Source organism: Labeo rohita, unplaced genomic scaffold, assembly GCF_022985175.1.
Source record: "Labeo rohita strain BAU-BD-2019 unplaced genomic scaffold, IGBB_LRoh.1.0 scaffold_30, whole genome shotgun sequence".
Lineage (NCBI taxonomy): Eukaryota > Metazoa > Chordata > Actinopteri > Cypriniformes > Cyprinidae > Labeo > Labeo rohita.
Window position 1 is genome coordinate 7,131,684 of NW_026129217.1, and position 8,251 is coordinate 7,139,934.

Genomic DNA, 8,251 nt, shown 5'->3' on the forward strand with positions numbered 1-8,251 from the left:
TATATTTAGTGGTGCTTAAGTAGAACTATTGCAAGTATACTTCAGGTGCACTTTAAATATCTTGTATTTAAAAATGATATTGTTCAAACATCAAGAAATCAATAGTAACACTAACAAAACATTTTAAGCTTAATATTAAAAAATGTGCATTGTACACAGGTAGTACTCCAAATAAAGTTGAATTATATATACAGTAAATATGTTAATGCTTATTAGAGCTATACTTAGTATGAAATAAGTGTATTTTAAATATACTCCTAGGGCATGGAAATGGATCAAAGTAAATAAAATCTTTTTGTTTAAATGTTATTCTTCAACAGAAAAAAAACAAGGAGTGTGGAACAACTGAAGTCAGTCAAGAGACTAAAAAAATGAATATATTTGACAGACTTAATATTGAAGACAGGCGTAACAACAGCAATAAACTGAGAGCTGCAGATTTTCTTCAGATAACCAAACATTCATTACAATTCCATGAATCTTGTGCTGAAGAAGAGCTGATCTACACTTTTGTAAGAAAACTACTGATGATGAACTACAAAGCAAGATACATTACAACTAAAGAGATCAATGAACAGGATGACACAAAACAAAGAGATAATAACTCATCTGAAGAAGAGAGTGATATTTACAATGAACTTTCTTTGTCAAACAAAGGAAAAAGTCAACCAGAACGAATCGATCCGATGGATGTTCAGATGGCCGTGTTTCATTGTGCTGATGGTTTCCTGAAACAGCTGATGGTCACTAAACTGTCCCAGTGTCAGTACGCTCTGCCTCTCCTTGTTCCTGATCCATTCACACATCAGTTTGAGTTTCCTCTTTGGACATTTAGACAAATCAGCAAGAGCTGGAAGATGAGAAACATCAGTCAAACCCAGCCAATCTACAAGGCAGAAACTCCAATGGTGTTTTTCTTTAGGTTTGGTGCTGTGTCTTCATCCAAATCTCAGCTGATGAACAGTCTGATCAATGAGAAACACAACACGTTCTTCCACAGGCACTGCCAAGGCAGCAGCAGAACCAGAGTCCTGATGGATGGAGTGGTGGAGATCGCCTGGTTCTGCCCCTCTGAAACAAATGATGATAAATTCAGTGACTGTGTTGCCTTCTGTAATCTACATGGTGATGCAGAAGACCATGACAAACAGTGGCAGATCCTCTCTGAAATGGCTTCAGTCAATGTTGTTCTTCTACCACAACTGAATAAAAGTATGATAAAATTAGAAAATTTATACAAGGACTCAAAGCCACTCATTTGCCTTTTTACTGAGGATGAATCTACTGTCATTGAGACACGGAAAGGAAAATACAAAATTGGTTTGAAAGACAGAAATCAGTCAGATGTGTCTGAAGAACTCAGAAGAGCTATAAACAATTGTCTCTCAGAACCATCTTACACTTTCAGACTTGAAGATATTTGCAAATACTCAGAAATCAGAGTAGATGAGGAAGATGATGATGACTGCAGGAGAGGAAGAGAAGCAGCACGGAGGATGATGAGTTTACTGGAGAATAAAGCTTTGAAAGATATCAAAGTAAAATTTCTGCCCTGTCAGGGAAAACTGTGGCATCAGTGGTGTCAAAAGAACAAAGAACTACATCGACCTCAAGGAGATGATCTAGAAATGGAAATCAGTAAAAAAAATACTGAGATGAAAAATATCCGTCAACAGCAGCATGAATCTGATATGAGTGAGTTTATGAAGCTCTTCATTAAAGAAACTACCTCACATAATGTGTTTTTCCTTTACTGGCTCAGAATCTTATTGGATGAATATATTTCAGCAGATCTTTCTGCTTTACTTTCCAAATACAATGAAACATGGTCAACAGTTTTAAAACTGAAAACTGAAAAATCTGAACAACTCACAGTGACACAAACCAAACTTGAGAAAATATCTGAGGATCTTCAAGCTGCAACCTTTGGTTTGGAGCACATCATGAGGGAGATCGGTCAGATCTATGAATCATGTGAATCTGTGAAGAAGGACAAGAAAGGCAAACTGTTTCAATTCTGTTTCCTCCCAAGTATTGCAGCAGAGATGATGATCTCTGGATTTCCACTGGAGCTGATGGATGGAGATGCTGCTCATGTTCCTGTGATCTGGATCTCTGCTGTTCTAGATCAACTCATCAAGAAACTAGGAGACAAGAGAGTCTTTGTTCTGTCAGTTTTAGGGATTCAGAGCTCTGGGAAATCCACCATGCTGAATGCCATGTTTGGACTCCAGTTTGCTGTCAGTGCTGGCAGGTGCACCAGAGGAGCTTTCATGCAGTTGCTCAGACTCTCAGATGAGATGAAAGAGTTGTTGAATTTTGATTATTTTCTAGTTGTTGATACTGAGGGACTTCATGCTCTAGAACTGGCTGGAAGATCAACAAGAAATCATGACAATGAATTAGCCACATTTGTTGTAGGTCTTGCAAATTTGACATTGATTAACATCTTTGGAGAAAACCCATCTGAGATGCAGGACATACTTCAGATTGTTGTTCAGGCCTTCCTGAGGATAAAGGAGGTCAGACTAAATCCCAGTTGTGTGTTTGTGCATCAGAACGTTTCAGACGTCACAGCTGGAGAAAAAAACATGGAGGGAAGGAGGCGACTGCAAAAGACACTGGATGAGATGACAAATCTCGCCGCTAAAGAGGAAGTTTATGATGCAGAATGTTTCAGTGATGTCATTAGATTTGATGTTCAGAAAGATGTGAAATATTTTGCTCAGCTCTGGGAGGGAAACCCACCCATGGCACCACCAAACCCAAAGTACTGTGAGAACATTCAAGAATTAAAGGAAACTATTAAAGCTCATGCCTCAGAATCACATGGAATGACACTGGAAGAATTCAAAGATCATATTATAGCTCTCTGGGAGGCTTTACTGAATGAAGGATTCGTCTTCAGCTTCAAAAATACACTTGAGATTTCAGCCTATAGGAGACTGGAGATAGAATACAGCAAGTGGTCCTGGAGTCTTCGCAGTTCCATGATGGAAACTGAGAACAAACTACATAACAAAATAGAAAATGAAACAATTCATGAGGTTGATGAAATCAATGATCTTCAAATGGAGCTAAAGAATGCAAGTGAAAAAGTTGAAAAAGGAATGTCTGAATTCTTTGAGAAAAATACATATGCAGATATACTGATTCAGTGGAAAACATCATTTGAAATCAAAATCAAAGAGCTTCAGGAAAACGTTGTGAGAGAAACAAAGAGGAAACTAAATGAGATTCTTCAACAGCGAGACCTGAAGAAAAAAGATTGATGCTCAGAGAAATCAACTTGAAAACACTCTCTATGAAAAGAGCAAAGAACTTGCTTTAAAACTTAAAGACAAAGCAAAAGATGAAAAAACACTGAAGAAAGAGTTTGACTCGTTCTGGAAACAGTGTGTGAAGAAGATCATCACAGACACTCCTGCATTCAAAGACATTGACATAATGAGGGATGTGAGAAAAGTCCTCACTGACATCTATGAAAGTGCTCCTGTTGGTCACTGGAAGGGCAGCAGAGATATTTTCACTGTGGCGAGTTATTCAGATTATGTTATTTTCAAAAATTCCACAAAAAGGGAATAAAATGTCATTTAAGACTTCTCGTAAAGCAGGATCTACTCAAACTTTATCTCAAGAAGAAGAAATCAAAATACGATCATTAGTAACAGATGTTGCTCAGCAGACAGACACAATGATTCAGTCATTTAACATTTCAAAGATGGGCTACAACATCAGCTACATTCAGCAACTCACAGATTACATCAGTGCTACAGAGCATAAGGAAAGAATAGATAAATATGAGTTAAAGAATGAATTCTTCATTGATTTGGTTTATTCCATCTGTAAGAGAGCAAACAAGATGATCACTGACCAACACAAACTGTACAGAGATGCCAATGATCCTGTAATATATATTAAGAAGAAAAGAGAAGAGTACTATAGTATTTTCCAGAAATACTGCCGAGGAGCCACATCAGCTGTTATTTTTGGTGAGATCATCTGTCAGAAAATCAAAGAGCCCATTGAGCAAAGTGTCTACAAGAAGACTGCCAGAGATTTGGCAAATGAAATGAGATCAAACTGTGAATCACTGAATGGAAACAGATCAAATATGGAGAAACACATCCTGAAGACACTGACTGAAAAGCAGGATTTTGACAAATACATGAACTACATTAAAACTCCTAGAGATCACTTTAAGAGTTTCATAAGAGATGAAGTCAGTCGGTACATTGCTGAGAAGTTCAGTGCAAGTGTTTTACCAAAGGTAAAGGAGAACATTAAACTCCTGCAGCAGAAGATCAAGAAAGCAGCTCAAGAATCTACTGAACATGTTCAAGTGAACAGAGATGTTGGTTTGTGGTTGAAGAGTTTCACGCAGCAGCTCTCAGATGAGCTGATCTTCTCTGAAAAAGACCTCAATGAAGTCAAACATGATGATGTTGATGATTTCAATCTCCTGGAAGATGTGATAACACAAGAACTTTCAACTATAATGTCTGAGGTCAGCAAAGGAGTCAACACAAAGACTTTTCCAGCAAATCTGGATTATAAATTCAGGCCAGATGAGCTTCTGATTGATCACTTCTGTCAATGCTGTTGGGTTCAGTGTCCATTCTGTGCAGCCATCTGCACAAACACCATAGAAAACCATCAGGGAGATCACAGTGTTTCTTTCCATCGTAATATTGGACTGAATGGGTGGTATTACCATGAAACAACAAACTTGTGTATTAACATCTGCACATCATCAGTGGCAAGTGATGGATATTTTTTCCCCAATGACTCAGATGATACAGTCCCCTGGAAAGAATACAGAAAAGCAGGAGGAGTTTATGCAGACTGGAAGATCACCCCTGATCAATCAGAACTGCCCTACTGGAAGTGGTTTGTGTGCATATTCCAAAAAAAGATCTGGAAAAATACTACAAAAAAACATTTAAGGGGAGTGGAAAGATACCAGATGAATGGAGAAAATACAGAAAACAGGAAGCTACTGAGAGTTTGGATAAATATATTTAACTCAACAAACTAAATATTAATATAATACATACATAATATTTTTTCGTTCTTTTACTCAGCTTCAAATACATTCAAATATGTTCCTCTCTTCATTGACTCTGCAATCATCTAAACTCAGAAAAGTTCAAATCTGAAAACACTTTATTTGCAAAAGAGAAAAAAAGAAAAGGGGGGGGGGGGGGCTAAAATGTGTAGATAGCGCATAGGTAGGTAGGAAATGTCGTGAGGTAAGGAAACGAGGATGCACAAATAAGAAATCCGAAGCACACCACGGTCGCATCTCTATAGTTTAAACCACATTAGTTCAACAATATCCACCTTTTTCTGAACATGTAAGTCTCACCCGACTGAGGTGGTGATTTTTATTTCCAGTCTCTGGTGTATCTAGTCAAATTAACATATTTTCCAAGCCGATAAATGAAGTTCCAAACGTAGGTTCAGGAGGAGCCTAATCATTCAGCCCTGTCAATCATCATTACGAGCCTACATAAGCAGCTCTCATTGCACCGTCCTAGCCTCAGTTCTTCCCCTTCTCCTCCTCTATTTCTGTTATTCTCCCTTTAAGTAATATTGCAATGGGTAGTTGAACTCTGCGCTCAAGCCGAGCCTCGAGTTCGAGCCTCCATTAAGGACAGCAAGGCAAGTTTGTTTACCATTGCCCATCAGGACTGGATGGGCAGGCGAACTTGTGAATATAACGCTAAACATGCACACAATTTTATATGTAGTTATATTGAAAAAGTTTCAGTTCAATCTACCTTTTTTTTTACTCTGTTATAACATGAATTTCTAAGGAGGCCAGAACACGAAAGCACCCAAATAGAAGTTACTATACACTCAAATTATTAATAAAAACATAGGATATGAAGCAAAATATGAATGAAAGCATTTAAGACAGGGGTGTCAAATTCAGTTCCTGGAGGACCGCAGCCCTGCAGAGTTTTGTTCCAACCTTGCTTCAACACACATACTATGCAGTTTCTAATTAAGCCTGAAGGATGTGATTAGTTGGATCAGGTGTGTTTAATTAGGGTTGTATCTAAACTCTACAGGGCTGCGGCCCTGATTTAAGACATTCCGTGCTCAGCATCAATATAAACAGATATGCTATGCTAGCGTACTATTCGCTAGCAGACATTTCAGATAAGATACAATAATCACAGAGGTATAAATATTAACAAAAGTAAAGCAGACTGTGGGTAATGTTACTTAACCAATCTGACGGAGTTGTTGAACTTTTTTGGTATAACTGATGAGAAACAGAGAAATGTCAGATGCCATCCTTTCCAGCAGCTGATGTGTCCGGTTGCCATGGTAACAATACATTAATGCTATATATTAAGCAGTCACACATTATGCAACTTTTTGTGCCAACTGCAAACAGCGACTGAGCCCGACTGGAACAGATCATGTCCGACTAGGTACGATCCACGGTTAAGACCAAATTCCATTCATAATCGGTATGACAGTCATGTAGTGTGTTCTCGGCTTTAGGCATTTTAACACATGCACATTCTTTAAAAATGGGGCTTACTGAGGACGCGCAAAAATACATAGAAAGGAAAATATAGATTAAGCTGCATGTCAGCCTGGTTATTATGCCCAAGAGCAGAATTTATTTACGGCCATATGTCTTACCAACAAGAAACTATGCTTTTGACCACAGTCGTTGAACTTTGTTGGTAATGCCGGAACTTGCAACTGTAGTTGGCTAACAATGCTTTTGGGAAACCCCTGGCAGACACTTCTATGGCAGACCTTCTGCAGAGTTTAGTGCAAACCTTATATACATGTAAAAATAATGAGTGACAAATTTGCAGCATTCTAGCAAGAACTGATGACATTTTGGACAAAACTTTGTTCTTTTTTGCGAATTTGTGTATGACAAAGTTAAAAATTAAATAATTTGATTTGACTGACTTAATCATGCTTAACTGTGTTTACAGTTCAATGATATAGGCTAAGTGATGCTGTTATTATGTAATCACATGTTCATGTTTATCAATAAAGGCCTCATAATTTAATGAAGTCGTATGGTTATTGTTTTTTTGGGTTTTTTTGGTCTGAAATGTGTAGTGAAATTGTGGAAATACTTTTCCCCTTAAAGTAGCGGTTTCCTGGACAAAGATTAAGCCTAGTCCTAGACTAAAATGGCCCTTTAAACCAGGGAACTGGGAAAACCATGGAACAACCTTCATTTTGTGCTCATTGGCTCATTTTTGTGTTGATTTTGATGGTCCTTTTGAATAATTGTTCTGTTAGAAGATCCAACCGTGGCTGATTATAAGGCTTTCTTACAGTGGTCAAGAGAGCTCAACGTGCTGCAACTTAAGAAAACACATGCAAATAGATAAAACGACAACAAATTAAGAAAACATCTTCATCAGTGTGACAACACAGGCGCTGCAAATCCTCGCAACGCAAACACAAATACGGAAACGCGCTGCAAATTCTCACAACACAAGCAAACACAGAAATGCGCTGCAAACACACAAACGCACTGCAAATAGCACAGACCACAAGGAAAATGTTTTAGGGGGACCTCAAAAAGTGACGAACCCAGCTGGGACCTGATTATTTGTTCAGTGGCTTTTGGTCAGAGCAGAGGTGTTGTCGGTGACTAAAAGGTGAGTTTATTGTTTATTTTAACATCCTGATCATACAATTCCTTGGTCTTTTGGATATTATTAGACTAATCTGACGAATTACACACTTAACTGTGAAACATTATTTTAATGCTATGTTAGCTAGAATTACTCTTAGAAAAACTGTAGGCAACAAGCAAGTGAACCTACCCCGTTTTTTTTTTTTGCTGACATCTGCATTTTTGCAGAGTTCTCTCTGCCTTGTTGTCTCTGACAATAAAGTCATCAAAACCCAAGACCCAAGAATGTTTCTTCAAATGGGACAGAGGGAAACCACTACATGACCAGTTCAGAGAACAACTTTATTTGCTCACTGCATATGTCATCGGAGTTTTACTGATACAATCTAATTAATTTAATTGTAGCCATTCTTTTTTTCTTTGGCATGCACATGGAAGATGTTCTCCACAGCATCAGCTTGGTCTCAGTATAGCACATGAATGAGAAGAAGAGTGAAGGATGCTGTTCCAAGGCATTGACAAAATCAAGTGTTGCCAATCCCTCTTTGAACCTACAAAAAGTGCCATGTCAAAAAGTTACTACAAGGGGGTTATGTGAACGACTATCGACAGATTTTCCAT

The 8,251-nt window shown here is 38.0% G+C and overlaps 1 pseudogene; it reads left to right on the forward strand.

Annotated features, from left to right (window-relative positions):
- Positions 1–371: 371 nt before the first annotated feature.
- On the forward strand, positions 372–5,025 carry LOC127160177 (interferon-induced very large GTPase 1-like; annotated as a pseudogene).
- The last annotated feature ends 3,226 nt before the right edge of the window (positions 5,026–8,251 follow it).